Source organism: Cannabis sativa, chromosome 8, assembly GCF_029168945.1.
Source record: "Cannabis sativa cultivar Pink pepper isolate KNU-18-1 chromosome 8, ASM2916894v1, whole genome shotgun sequence".
Classification (NCBI taxonomy): domain Eukaryota; kingdom Viridiplantae; phylum Streptophyta; class Magnoliopsida; order Rosales; family Cannabaceae; genus Cannabis; species Cannabis sativa.
In genome coordinates this window covers 25,194,116-25,208,586 of record NC_083608.1, presented here as the reverse complement: position 1 = coordinate 25,208,586, position 14,471 = coordinate 25,194,116, and the positions used below count along the sequence as shown (strand labels likewise).

General features: G+C 37.0%; 1 non-coding gene across 1 annotated transcript; it reads right to left on the bottom strand.

The window, feature by feature from the left end:
- Positions 1–9,887: 9,887 nt before the first annotated feature.
- LOC115718318 (small nucleolar RNA R71) lies at positions 9,888–9,994 on the bottom strand. Its single transcript, XR_004011897.2, has one exon. It is a non-coding gene; the product is annotated as a small nucleolar RNA R71 (small nucleolar RNA).
- Positions 9,995–14,471: the final 4,477 nt, after the last annotated feature.

Here is a 14,471-nt window from a genome sequence, read left to right as displayed (position 1 = left end):
TTAGTAGTAATTAATCTAATTCCATGTCGTTCTACCTCACTTGCGTGAGTTTACTACTTGATTGCGTGCACTTGCGTATTATTTAATAATTTTCGTAACAGTGATGAAGAGTCCGAGCATAGCGTTCCCTAGCCTTGCGACTCTCGCTTACAGTAGGTAGGCAGCATGATTTGAAAAGTTTATTTATTTTTTTGAAAAATTCGTGTGCTTGGTGATATTTCATTCTTGGCTAATTTCAATTTTGTGCTTTAAAAGAACATGGAGTCATATTAGGTAATTTTCTAGTAATTGAATTGGTTTATGTATGCTAATTGGGACATGTGGAAAGTTGTTTGGAAAATTCTAGAACTTGCTTGCTTACTATTTAAGGCGACATAATAAATTATGCATGACTAGGAAAGTGATTTATGTAAATTTTTTTGGATCGATTGTGCCTTTCAAGCCCTCCTTGTAATTTTTATCCTAGTTACCCTTTTTTGAGTCTTAACCTATTCTTTGTTCTACACATATTGAGCCTAATAAGATAAACCCATAAATATCCAAAATTTCAAACCTAGTCATACCATAAGTAGATCTTTAGTTTGGGAGAATTTGAATGGGAAATTTATTGTATGTGTGTGAGAAAAAGTGCGAAAATTGAGAGAATGTGAAAAAATTTAGATTGGCAGCAACTTGAAAAAAAAAAAAAAAAAAAAAAGCTGACAGCTAGTGTCAAATTCCAAAAAAAAAGATAAATATAAAGTTGTTGCAATCTTGTTGAAAAAAAAAACAAGAAAAAAAAAAAGAATTCTTTCATACAACTAGAAAAAGAGGTATTGGGATTGTGTGAAAAATATTTTGGGTGACATGATTGGAGAAGCTTATGGTATAGATAAGCCTAAATGACCATTTCATCTACCCTTACCTAAGCCTAACATTACAAGCCTAGAAAGACCTTCTGATTCTTGGTTGTGCATTAATTTATATTAGTGGAGAATAGTAAGTATTGCAAGCATATAGAATTTTGGGTTAGTGGATTGATGATTTTAATTGACATGCATAAAGTGGTTTAATTGTTAGTTAATTGCATTCTATGGTTTCATGAGCTAAATGAAAATAAATTGAAATCTGTCAAGGGTGTAATTTAACTGTTATTCTGGATTGTATGTATAAGTGAAATTTTTCATAATCATGTTATTGAAGCTACTTGAAATTTACTCATGTTTTGGAAATTGACTTGTTTAATGTTTATTTAGTGTTTTACTCGAGGACGAGTAAAAGCTTAGTTTAGGGGAATTTGTTAGGTTATTTTTAGTATTAATTTTTGTTTAAGTTTAGTATATTTTTAATTGAGTTTTAATCATGTTTGGAGCATTTTTACATTTGTTATATTTTATTTGTGCAGATTTAAAAGAGAAGAAGATTAGAAAAATATCAGAGAAAAAGATGGGAAAAAGATAAAAATATCATGATATTTAAAATAGAGAAAATTGTGCAAGAAAATAAAGCTAAAACTTCAAGCCTGAATTCGACGATGTTCTGATTAGATTTTGGAAAACGTTCAAACATAAAAGTTCTAGATCTCTCTTTTATCTTTCCGAAAAATCTTGAATTGTCCAATTCCTAACAATATTGAGAGAGTTATGGCCAAAATACTATCAGTCGACGCAACAGAAAAAATATCTCGTTTGAGGTTTCCCAAAAATTTATTTCCGAATGGGATTTTAAACATGTGCGTTTTTTTCAATATTTTTAGGCCTTAAATGCCTATATAAAGGGAAGAAGGGAATTGATTTCATCAAGCAATTTCAGGGAGAAAAAAAAAAGAGAGAATCCAGATACAGATTGAGAGATCAACTGCACTATTAGAGGCATACTGCTCTGGGTTTTCAGCATTCTCTTCTTCTCTTCTCTATTTTTCATCTCTTTTTTTAAAGTTAATATGTGTAATTGTGCTTCAATGAACATGTGTAGCTAAACACTTTATTAGGGTTAGATGGATATTGTTTAACAGTAGTCGTGAAGCTTCATCCTTGCTAACACATCTTAAGAGGGGATAGAAAATCCATGCCTATACATCACACCGTCCAATATTAAATACCATGCAGCCTTCCTCATCATTTTCCAAGCTTCATTTTTATCACTAAGGAGTGCTCTTGTTTCAAGGTAAGCTGTTATCGGGGTCATCCAACTGGTTGTGTTGTCCAAAATGTTAATTTCTTTCATGCAGGTGATGCTAGGCTCTTTGAGATATTCAATGGGGACTAGGTTTGTTTTGTCGACCATTGTGCTGCTTGCCAACTGAGCTAAAGCATACGCAGTTGCATTTTCTTCCCTTGGGATCTGTCTTATTGTGTACATTTCGAATTGTGCCAAGAGATCCTTGCTTTTGCTGAGATAGGTTGCCATTTTTTCTCCTCATGCCATATACTCACCCAGAAGATGATTGATGACCAATTGTGAATCCCTATAGATGTCTAGGTATTCAGCACATATTTCTCAAGCAAGTTTAAGTCCAGTAATGAGTGCTCCATACTCTGATTCATTATTCGAGGCTGAAAACTCAACTCGCCTGAAGGGTACCGGGTTGTACCCGACCCGCCCGAACATTTTTTTTTTTAAAAAAATTGTAGGTTCACCAGTTCAGGTTCGGGCGGGTTGCTCGGGTTCAGGTCCAATCCGCTCAAAATGTTCAGTCCTAATCTCATCTTGATCAATTTTCACTTGTGTCATTTAAATTTCTTGAATTACTTTCATTCTTTTTGAATCATAAAAAGTATTGATTTGCCAAATAGAATCATAAATATAATTTAGTAGTAATTAATCTAATTCCCTGTCGTTCGACCTCACTTGCGTGAGTTTACTACTTGATTGCGTGCACTTGCGTATTATTTAATAATTTTCGTAACAGTGAAGAAGAGTCCGAGCATAGCGTTCCCTAGCCTTGCGACTCTCGCTTACAATATGGGATCCGCCAATTATGACCCCCAAGTGACCCACCACTGGAAGTGGCATAGGATTTCTGTTTTGGATAACTTGTGCCTGAGCTTGGTCGTGTTGCATATACCGATGCAAGTGGGAATTATTTTCTTTATGAAGAATTCAATCCCCCTCCTCAAGTTCTAATCGTTGGTGTTATGACTGATATCATTATAAAATTAACAGAACTTTAACATGTCTATCTTGCTCATCTCCTTTCTGATATGAGGGGGCTTCTTGAATGGGACAGTAGCCTGAGTGGCCATGTAAATGGTCTCAGGTTTCTCTCTTAGGAGGGTGAAGCATATGTACTTCTTCTCCTTCTCCTTCTGGTTTCGTGGTGTGGGAGAAGTATTGTACTTCCCCTTTTTGCCACTATTATGTCCAGAATTGTTGTTGTTGCACTTGCCCCTAGTATTCTTACTACTGGAGGTCTGGTCAGCACTGCTACTCCTGGCCTTCATGTTTGGCAGGTCTTGGGGTTGTACAGCACCCTGAGACTGCTTGTTATTGACTTGCCATGTCTGGGCTTGTCTGACAGCTTCCACCAACTTTATGAAGTCATTTGCTTGTTTAAGGAACTCTTTTATGTTGTTGGTTGAGATCCTTTAGATATCTTTTCAAAAGTCACTCAAGGGAAGGATGCCCCCTAGTATGGTCGTATAATGGCCTTCTTCTATTAGGCCTTTGACCATGGTGACATCGGCCATAAACCTTTGGATATAATCTTTTAAAGGTTCGCCTTGTCGTTGTTTAACCTTGACAAGGTCTTCCAGCTGCGATGGTATCAGTCTTGAGGATGAGAATTGAGTGTAGAATCCTCGAGAAAATTCATTCCAAGAATTAAATCTTCCTAGAGCCAACTTAAAGTACCATTATTAAGCTTTTTCTAACAAAGTTACCGGGAAGATTCGACACCGTACATCACCATTAACTTTTGGGAGATCAGTCTACATCTCGAAGTACTTTATGTGTGCTGGAGGATCTTCTCGTTCGGTATACATTTTCCATACCGGTATCTTAAACTTGGGCAAGGGCAAGGCATTGATGTATGGCGAGAATGGAGATCCATTTGACCAATCTAGTTCAAGGTCTAATGGCTTTGGGCAAGCCAAGCCCTTTATCATGTCTCTTATTTGATCCAATTGTGCTTGCATAGAAGATCTGATGTTGCAGGAGCCTGGTTTATTGGCCTTTCTTAATTGGGTTGCAGCCCTAGATTGGCCAAGACCTGTCTGACCATACCCTGGGAAAGGGTATGTTTAAGGTCGGCTAGTCCTAGGCCTAGAATCTAGCTCTGGCTGCCAACCCTAGATAAGGCCAACTGGCCATCACCGGCCAGCCCTACCCTAGGTATTTATTCATGGCCGGCCAGCTCTATGTTGGGCAATGTCTGGCCACCCATTCTCCCCTAATTGGTTGGTACAACCTGTGTGTTGATAGGGGTAGATCACACCAATTATTGGAGTTTGGTGAATCTAACTACTTGAAGTGATTATATTCACTTCTCGAGTTTATGTTGTCTTGGGTGTTTCCACCTGTTCCCGTACCTAGCTGGTTAAAGATGGGCCTTGGGACGGCTTGCTCTCGAATGTTTCGGAGAGGAAGCTCGATCGCCCTGTTAGCCAGCTAGATGTGCATCGCAAGGTGCTGGCTGGCTAAAGGTTAGCCAAGTGGGGGTGTTTTTGAGCCAAAGATCCCTAGCCGGGCCCCTAAGCCATTGGTTGCCAGAGTCTGGCTACTCTCGCCACTAGATTTGTGTGGTAGGACTTGTCCACCTTTGGGCAGGAGAAGATTCTTCCTGGTTCCTATAGAACCTGGTTGGACTATTTGTCTGTAGACCCTGCCCGATTTGTCGACTAGTCTCCCTTGGAGAGGATCTCTGATCAAATCCTGACCTTTCCTGGCAGCTCTTTCATTGAACTACCTTATCAGGTCGCTAGCTTCTCTATTAAGGCAGGCATCCATCCATCTCAAAAATTTGCGTCTCTGTTGTGCCAACACATTGCAACCAACAGCGCATGGTTCTTCCATTTGGCCAACTTTGCGGATAGCCTCTCTAAGTCTAGTCAGTTCAAAATCTTCTCCTAAATCCACATGAGGCTCACCAATGGCTAGTTCGCCAATTCTTGGCCCTATTTTCCCAACATAATACCAAGCACCAGAGTTAGTAGTGGTGCCCGGGGGTTGCTCCACATTGGTTAAACCCTCAGTACGAGGTTCCAATGGCAGATCTACCCTGAACGGCAGAGGCTGGTCATTGGGATTAGCCGGGTTGGCAGGGTCGACTTGACTGACTAGTTTGCGTTGGTCAAGTTTGTTGTGCCTATCAAGTTGGCAGGGTTGGCCACATCTTTCGAATTTTTAGAGATCGTAGTGGTGGATGGAACACGAACATCAGGATTAGCTTTCATGGGGTCTAGAAGAAGACCCAATGAGGCAGGAGTTGTAGTCAGAGTTCTCCTTGTTACAACCATGGTGATAGATCAAATCAATCAATAATTCTCTCAATAAAAGCACCAAATTGTTGACCTCAAATTTGGCCAACTCACAGTGAAGTCGTATTTATGACTGATATCACCATGTGTACACAATAAGAACAAGTAAATAAAAAGGGAGATTGTATTTTATAGAGGTTCGGACTCCTTAGATAGTGGGTAATGACCTACTCCTCTTTTGGTTGTATTGATATTAGAGATAATACTACTCAGATCACGAGTGTTGTGGATTCTAAAGTGGCTCTCTTAAGATTACAATAGTGAGAATCAAAAGGGAAATCTCAAGGTGGTAAGATGAGAGAGACTTAGTCTCTTCTACTTTGCTTAGGGCGTGTAGAAGAGAGAGAGAGAGAGTTAGGGCTTTAGAATTTAGAGCTTCAGAGCGTAAAGAGCCTAGAACTTGAGACTTAGAACTTAGAGAGATTAGGTTTAGTTTAGTGCTCTTTATATAGGATAGCTTACGAGAAATGATAGGTTCATATACCTTAAAATGAGGAGATATCCCTTATTTTGTTACACATTAAAATAATAAATAACATGTTCATTAGTCCCCAAGAATAGGTAAATAAATGAAGTTTATCTCCTATTTTTGTGGGTCGTTGAGGCCCAATTCGTGACTAGAAGTGATGTTTAGAATGTAAGCTGTAGAGGCACAGAAAGTGCCTGCTAGGAGGGAGACTGGCCGACCCTTCCTTTGCTGAAGGCTGGTCGGCCTATGCTGGCAATACAGCCAGCTAGGGGTCCGGCCACACCTTTTAAGTTTGCTAGTTCATTGTCTTTTTTTCTCGTTTAAGTATTTGGAATTCCCGTCGACTGATATGTTGTGCATGATGACTTGGCCTTCTTGCTGACAAGCTGTATTCCACGTGGCATCAATCTTGCCTATGTGGACATGCTACGTCATGTGGGCAAAAATTGGGATGACAAAACTCTCTTACAATATTTGCTCAAGCAAAAATAGAAAAGATATACTTATTGTATTTCCCAAAAGATTTTCTAGCTAAAATACACAATAATATCGACTCGTGGACTAAGGTTCTTTAACGCCCCAACCACATGAAAAACTCTAAGCGTTGTTCTTTTTCTGTCTTTGAATTACTTTTTTTTTAGTTCTAATTTCTTATAATTTGTTTTCCAAAAATCTCAGTAAATAATATGTAATCTTATTTTCTCATTAATTGGTTGGAATGTGTGGTTACATGGGTAACTTACATTTATTAAAAATGAAAATGCAATATAAATGGTCATTGGACCTTAGCATTTACAAAACTTTCAAGGCTTTTGGACAGGGATTCCATCCAAAAGACATCATTTAAGAATGACATTTTTTACTGATAGTACTTTCTTAGATGTTCCCCACTCCATTATCTGGGTACTGGAACGAGCTGCATTTAATTGTTGTACTGAGCCAACTTGTAGGCTCCAAATTGTGTGACTTCGGTCACTTGATATGGCCCTTCCCAACTCGAGTCGATCACACTTGCCACACTGTCCTTTGTATTAAGAAAAACCTTTCTCATCACCAAATTCCCTACAAAGAATTTCCTTTTCTTTACTTTCTTATTGAAGTATCTTGCCACCTTCTTCTGGTAGGATTGTAATCTTAGGTTGGCTTGATCTCTTTTTTCTTCAAGTTGATCTAGGGATTCTACTAGGAGATTTTGATCGATTGCTTGGTCGTATGTCATTCTTACATGGGACAGTGGTTCCAATTCGACAAGTAGCATGGCTTCGTAGCGATAAGCCAATGCGAAGGGAGTTTGACCAGTGTTCATCCTTTCAATTTTTCCATACGACCAGAGCACCCCAGGTAATTCTTCAGGCCAATTTCCCTTAGCCTCCTTAAGACATTTTTTATGGTGTCTTTGAGGGTTTTGCTCACTATTTTGAATTGTATGTTTGCCTGGGAGTGAGCTACTGCAGCGAAGCTTTTGATGATTCTATGCTTTGAGTAAAAGTCTGTGAACATTTAACTATCAAACTGCTTGTCATTATCTGACACAATCTTTTGAGGAATTTTGTACCGGCATATAATATTCTTCACTACAAAGTCTAAAACTTTTTTGGAAGTTATAGTGGCCAATGGCTTGGCTTCCATCCACTTAATAAAATAGTCAGCGACCACAATAGCATACTGGACCCTTGCTTTACCTTTTGGCAATTGTCTGATCAATTCGATGCCCCAAATTATAAATGGATAAGGACTTTGCATTTGGATTAGTTCATTGGGCGGAGCTCGGGGTATTTTAGCAAACCGTTGACATTTGTCACATTTTTTAACATGGGCCATTGAATCTCCTATCATGGTCGGCCAAAAATAACTTTCCTGAGTATCTTCTTGGATAAGCTCTTCCCCCCCAGCGTGATTTCTACAAAAACCTTCGTGGACCTCGGTAAGTAGTTGTTAGGTTATTTTTAGTATTAATTTTAGATTAAGTTTAGTATATTTTTAATTGAGTTTTAATCATGTTTGGAGCATTTTTACGTTTGTTATCTTTTATTTGTGCAGATTTAAAATAGAAGAAGATTAGAAAAATATCAGAGAAAAAGATGGGAAAAAGATAAAAATATCATGATATTTAAAATAGAGAAAATTGTACAAGAAAATAAAGCTGAAACTTCAAGCCTGAATTCGAAAATGTTCTGATAAGATTTTGGAAAACGTCAAAACATGAAAGTTCTAGATCTCTCTTTTATCTTTCCACAACATCTTGAATTGTCCAATTCCAAGCAATATTGAGAGAGTTATGGCCAAAATACTATTGGTCGACGTAGTAGAAAAAATATCTCGTTTGAGGTTTCCCAAAAATTTAAATCCGAATAGGAATTTAAACATGTGCATTTTTTTTCCATATTTTTAGGCCTTCAATGCCTATATAAAGGGAAGAAGGGAGTTGATTTCATCAAGCAATTTCAGGGAGAAAAAAAAAGAGAGAATTCAGATACAGATTGAGAGATCAACTGCACTATTGGAGGCATACTGCTTAGGGTTTTCAGCATTCATCTCTTCTTCTCTTCTCTATTTTTCATCTCTTTCCTTAAAGTTAATATGTGTAATTATGCTTCAATGAACATGTGTAGCTAAACACTTTATTAGGGTTAGATGGATATTATTTAACATTGTTTATGATTTTAATATGATTTATTTTCCCCCTAATTTCTATGTATTCTATTTTATTTGTGCTTAATTACTTTTAATTGTCTGGCCACCAATTAACTGTCTATGATTTTGATGCGAGATCTGAGAAGTGAGTGTCAAATATGCTATAGTAAAATAGAACTGAATTTCGATATAGGACGAGAGTACCTATATGGTTTGGATAGCTTATAGGATTTTTATGCTTAATGCCTGTTGCATGTTAAATTTATCACGAGAGTAGAAAGTTTGCATGTAATTGAGATTTATATATCTGAGAAGACTATAAATTACCTTAGTAAACCTGCTATTGCATAGAAATTAATATTAGGAAAATAATCATATTATGTCATAATCAATAGAAACAATTGAAATCGAAGCCCTAATTTTTATTAACTTTCAATTTTCTTGAATAATTGCTTCTTACTAGTTTCTTATTCTTAATTCTTTCTTTATTTTTATTTAACCAAATAAAACTAAAAGTTAAATTTTAACGTACTTAACTACACTCCTTGTGGGATCGACCTCACTCCTGGTGAGTCTACTACTTGAAACGGTACGTACACTTGCGTGTGCAAATTATCGCAACAAGTTTTTGGCGCCATTGCCGGGGAGTGATAGTTAATATTATTAAAAAATTAAATTTTGTTCTAATTTGGTTTTCTTTTCAATTTGAGTACTAACTCTGTTTGTCTTGAGATCTTATTTTATTTTCAGGTTCAATAGTTTATGAGAAGTCAAGGTCTAATTGCCAGATTACCTGTTGACCCTGAGATAGAAAAGACTTGTAGAAGAAACAGAAGAAGGAGGAAATTGGAAAGAGCGGCACTAGAGATCAGGAAGGAGTCATGGCTGACAACGCCAACAATAACAATGGGAACAACGAAGGAGGCGTAGAAGACCAGGCTAATGGACACAACAATAATGACTGTAGCTTGGGGGATTACTTGCTTCCTAACTTGACAGGGGCCCGATCCTGTATAAGGCCACCTGCTGTTGACGCCAACACTTTTGAAATCAAGCCAGCCATACTGCAAATGGTCCAATCTTCAGTCCAATTTGGGAGACTGTCGTCAGAAGACCCAAACATGCACCTCGCCAACTTCGAAGAACTATGCCAGACATTCAAGATGAACAGAGTTAGCGATGACACCATCAGACTAAGGCTATTCCCATTCTCATTAAGGGAACGAGCCAAAAGTTGGTTTATTTCCTTACCAACTCATTCTATCAACACTTGGGAGGAATTGGCCCTGAAATTCCTATCCAAGTTCTTCCCTCCTGCAAAGATTGCCAAGCTGAGAGCTGATATCAACAACTTCACCCAGCAGGACAGTGAATCTCTTTATGAAGCATGGGAGAGATTCAAGGACTTACTGAGAAAGTGCCCTAATCATGGGATTGAGAAGTGGCTGCAAGTGCACAACTTTTACAATGGATTGATGAATGAAACCCAAACACTCATAGATGCCGCTGCCGGTGGAGCTTTCATGAGGAAAAGTGCTAATGAGGCCTTTGAATTACTTGAAGAGATGGCCATGACTAATCAACAATGGTCAACAGAAAGAGGTCCATCTAAAAAAGTTGCAGGTATGTATGAAGTGATGAAGTGGATGTTATTACCAAGTTGACAACTCAGGCAGAGGCCCTAACAAAATTGATGGCTATTCAAGTAAAACAAGCTCAAGTGGTTTGTGAGCTATGTGGAGGTCCTCATCCCTATTCAGAATGTCAAGAAGATGTAAATGATTTACCAATGGATGAAGCAAAAGCCATTGGAAATTACTCTCAAAACAACAACAACAACAACAACTGTGGGTTTAAACAAGGAGAAAATCGAAGGAATAATGGGTTCTATCAACAGAGAAATTAGAACCAGTCACAGAACCAACAACAGACTCAGTAACAAAGCTCGAGTGGAAATTCTGGTCTTCAGACAGATTTTTTTATTGCAATTCATGACAGAGACGAGATCTTCCATTAAAGACTTGCAAACTCAGATGGGGCATCTAGCAACTCAGATAGCAACTTGTCCTCAGGGAAACTTGCTTAGTACAACCGAAGTGAATCCTAAAGAAAACTGCAAGGCAATCACCCTACGAAGTGGAAAGAAATATGAGGGGCCTGATATGGTACAGCCAGTGGATGAAGAAATTAAAGATCAACCGGCACCAACCCCAACAACAACAGAGTAGAAGACTACTGATGGTCTTCATCAAAAAGAAACTTCTCCCCCTATCAGCATTGACCATCACATCAAAATTCCTTATCCTCAAAGACTTCAGAAGAATAAGATAGATAAGCAGTTTTCAAAATTCCTTGAAATATTCAAGAAACTGCATATCAACATCCCATTCATAGAGGCTTTGGAACAGATGCCAACTTATCTGAAGTTCATGAAAGATATCCTATCTAAGAAAAGAAAGTTGGAAGAATTTGAGATGGTGGTACTTACTGAAGAGTGCAGTGCGGTCCTGTAAAAGAAACTACCACCCAAGCTAAAAGATCCGGGTAGTTTCAACATCCCATGCTCAATAGGGGGTTCTATACAAACAAAAGCTTTATGTGATCTGGGAGCCAGTATCAACTTAATGCTCCTATCAATGTTCAAAAAATTAAAATTGGGAGAAGCCAAGCCCACAACAATTACTTTACAAATGGCAGATCGTTCTTTGACTCATCCTCGGGGTATAATTGAAGATGTTTTGGTAAAGGTTGGTAAGTTCATTTTCCCTGCTGATTTCTTAATACTTGACATGGAGGAAGATGAGAATATTCCTATCATCTTGGGAAGACCATTCCTAGCAACGGGAAGAGCATTAATTGATGTACAGAAGGGGGAGTTAAAGTTGCGTGTTCAAAAAGAAGAAGAGACTTTCAAGGTATTTGCCGCAACTGAAATTCCTACTTGTTGTCGAGTGGAAGTTGTAAAGGATGATCGAGAAGTAGCTACCAACAAGAAGAAAGGGAAGTCTAAAAAATGCTTTCGAACTTTTCGACGACGTATGAAAAGACTGCTGTGTGAAAATTATGAAGGTGACTCTCAATCTAAGGAAAGCTTTAAAAATTGCAACATTGGAGGTCAGTTTTCTTCGTTTGGCACAAAGGCCCTCATGGATGCGAGAGGTGGATTCTACCCGCCGCCACCACCGCCGTCATACTGACATGGCGCCCAGGTAAGTTTCCTTTCCTTTTTCTTTAATGTCACATTGGGGACAATGTGTCACTTTAGTTTGGGGGGTGACTTAAATTTTTATTTTTAGTTTTTTTTTGTTTTTAAGTTTTATGTCTTTTAATTTTTAATTTTTAGTTTTTATTGTTGTGAGTCAATTTGCTTAATGTGAGTAAATTTGAAAGTAGGTAGGCAGCATGATTTGAAAAGTTTATTTATTTTTTTGAAAAATTCTTGTGCTTGGTGATATTTCATTCTTGACTAATTTCAATTTTGTACTTTAAAAGAACATGGAGTCATATTAGGTAATTTTTTAGTAATTGAATTGGTTTATGTATGCTAATTGGGACATGTGGAAAGTTGTTTGGAAAATTCTAGAACTTGCTTGCTTACTATTTAAGGCGACATAATAAATTATGCATGACTAGGAAAGTGATTTATGTAAATTTTTTTGGATCGATTGTGCCTTTCAAGCCCTCCTTGTAATTTTTATCCTAGTTACCCTTTTTTGAGTCTTAACCTATTATTTGTTCTACACATATTGAGCCTAAAAAGATAAACCCATAAATATCCAAAATTTCAAACCTATTCATACCATAAGTAGATCTTTAGTTTGGGAGAATTTGGATGGGAAATTTATTGTATGTGTATGAGAAAAAGTGCGAAAATTGAGAGAATGTGAAAAAATTTAGATTGGCAGCAACTTGAAAAAAAAAAAAAAAGCTAACAACTAGTGTCAAATTCCAAAAAAAAGATAAATATAAAGTTGTTGCAATCTTGTTGAAAAAAAAAACAAGAAAAAAAAAAAGAATTCTTTCATACAACTAGAAAAAAGAGGTATTGGGATTGTGTGAAAAATATTTTGGGTGACATGATTGGAGAAGCTTATAGTATAGATAAGCCTAAATGACAATTTCATCTACCCTTACCTAAGCCTAACATTACAAGCCTAGAAAGACCTTCTCATTCTTGGTTGTGCATTAATTTATATTAGTGGAGAATAGTAAGTATTGCAAGCATATAGAATTTTGGGTTAGTGGATTGATGATTTTAATTAGCATGCATAAAGTGGTTTAATTGTTAGTTAATTGCATTCTATGGTTTCATGAGCTAAATGAAAATAAATTGAAATCTGTCAAGGGTGTAATTGAACTGAAATTCTGGATTGTATGTATAAGTGAAATTTTTCATAATCATGTTATTGAAGTTACTTGAAATTTACTCATGTTTTGGAGATTGACTTGTTTAATGTTTATTTAGTGTTTTACTCGAGGACGAGTAAAAGCTTAGTTTGGGGGAATTTGTTAGGTTATTTTTAGTATTAATTTAGATTAAGTTTAGTTTATTTTTAATTGAGTTTTAATCATGTTTGGAGCATTTTTACATTTGTTATATTTTATTTGTGCAGATTTAAAATAGAAGAAGATTAGAAAAATATCAGAGAAAAAAATGGGAAAAAGATAAAAATATCATGATATTTAAAATAGAGAAAATTGTGCAAGAAAATAAAGCTAAAACTTCAAGCCTAAATTCAACGATGTTTTGATTAGATTTTGGAAAAAGTCCAAACATGAAAGTTCTAGATCTCTCTTTTATCTTTCCGGAACATCTTGAATTGTCCAATTCCTAGCAATATTTAGAGAGTTATGGCCAAAATACTATCAGTCGACGCAGCAGAAAAAATATCTCGTTTGAGGTTTCCCAAAAATTTAAATCCGAATGGGAATTTAAACATGTGCGTTTTTTTCCATATTTTTAGGCCTTCAATGCCTATATAAAGGGAAGAAGGGAGTTGATTTCATCAAGCAATTTCAGGGAGAAAAAAAAAAGAGAGAATTCATATACAGATTGAGAGATCAACTACACTATTGGAGGCATACTGCTCAGGGTTTTCAGCATTCTCTTCTTCTCTTCTCTATTTTTCATCTCTTTTTTTAAAGTTAATATGTGTAATTATGCTTCAATGAACATGTGTAGCTAAACACTTTATTAGGGTTAGATGGATATTGTTTAACAGTAGTCGTGAAGCTTCATCCTTGCTAACACATCTTAAGAGGGGATAGAAAATCCATGCCTATACATCACACCGTCCAATATTAAATACCATGCAGCCTTCCTCATCATTTTCCAAGCTTCATTTTTATCACTAAGGAGTGCTCTTGTTTCAAGGTAAGGTTTTATCGGGGTCATCCAAGTGGTTATGTTGTCCAAAATGTTAATTTCTTTCATGCAGGTGATGCTAGGCTCTTTGAGATATTCAATGGGGACTAGGTTTGTTTTGTCGACCATTGTGCTGCTTGCCAACTGAGCTAAAGCATACGCAGTTGCATTTTCTTCCCTTGGGATCTGTCTTATTGTGTACCTTTCGAATTGTGCCAAGAGATCCTTGCTTTTGCTGAGATAGGTTGCCATTTTTTCTCCTCGTTTCATATACTCACCCAGAACATGATTGATGACCAATTGTGAATCCCTATAGATGTCTAGGTATTCAACACATATTTCTCAAGCAAGTTTAAGTCCAGTAATGAGTGCTCCATACTCTGATTCATTATTCGAGGCTGAAAAACCTAAACTTTATAGCTTCGTGCAGTTTTTGCCCTCATGAGTGATTAGGGCGATTTCTGCAAAAGAAAGTTGCTCTGTAGACGACCCATCTACATGTAGTTTCCAAAGTGATCCTTGTTCTGTCTTTTGTTTTGGTCATTGT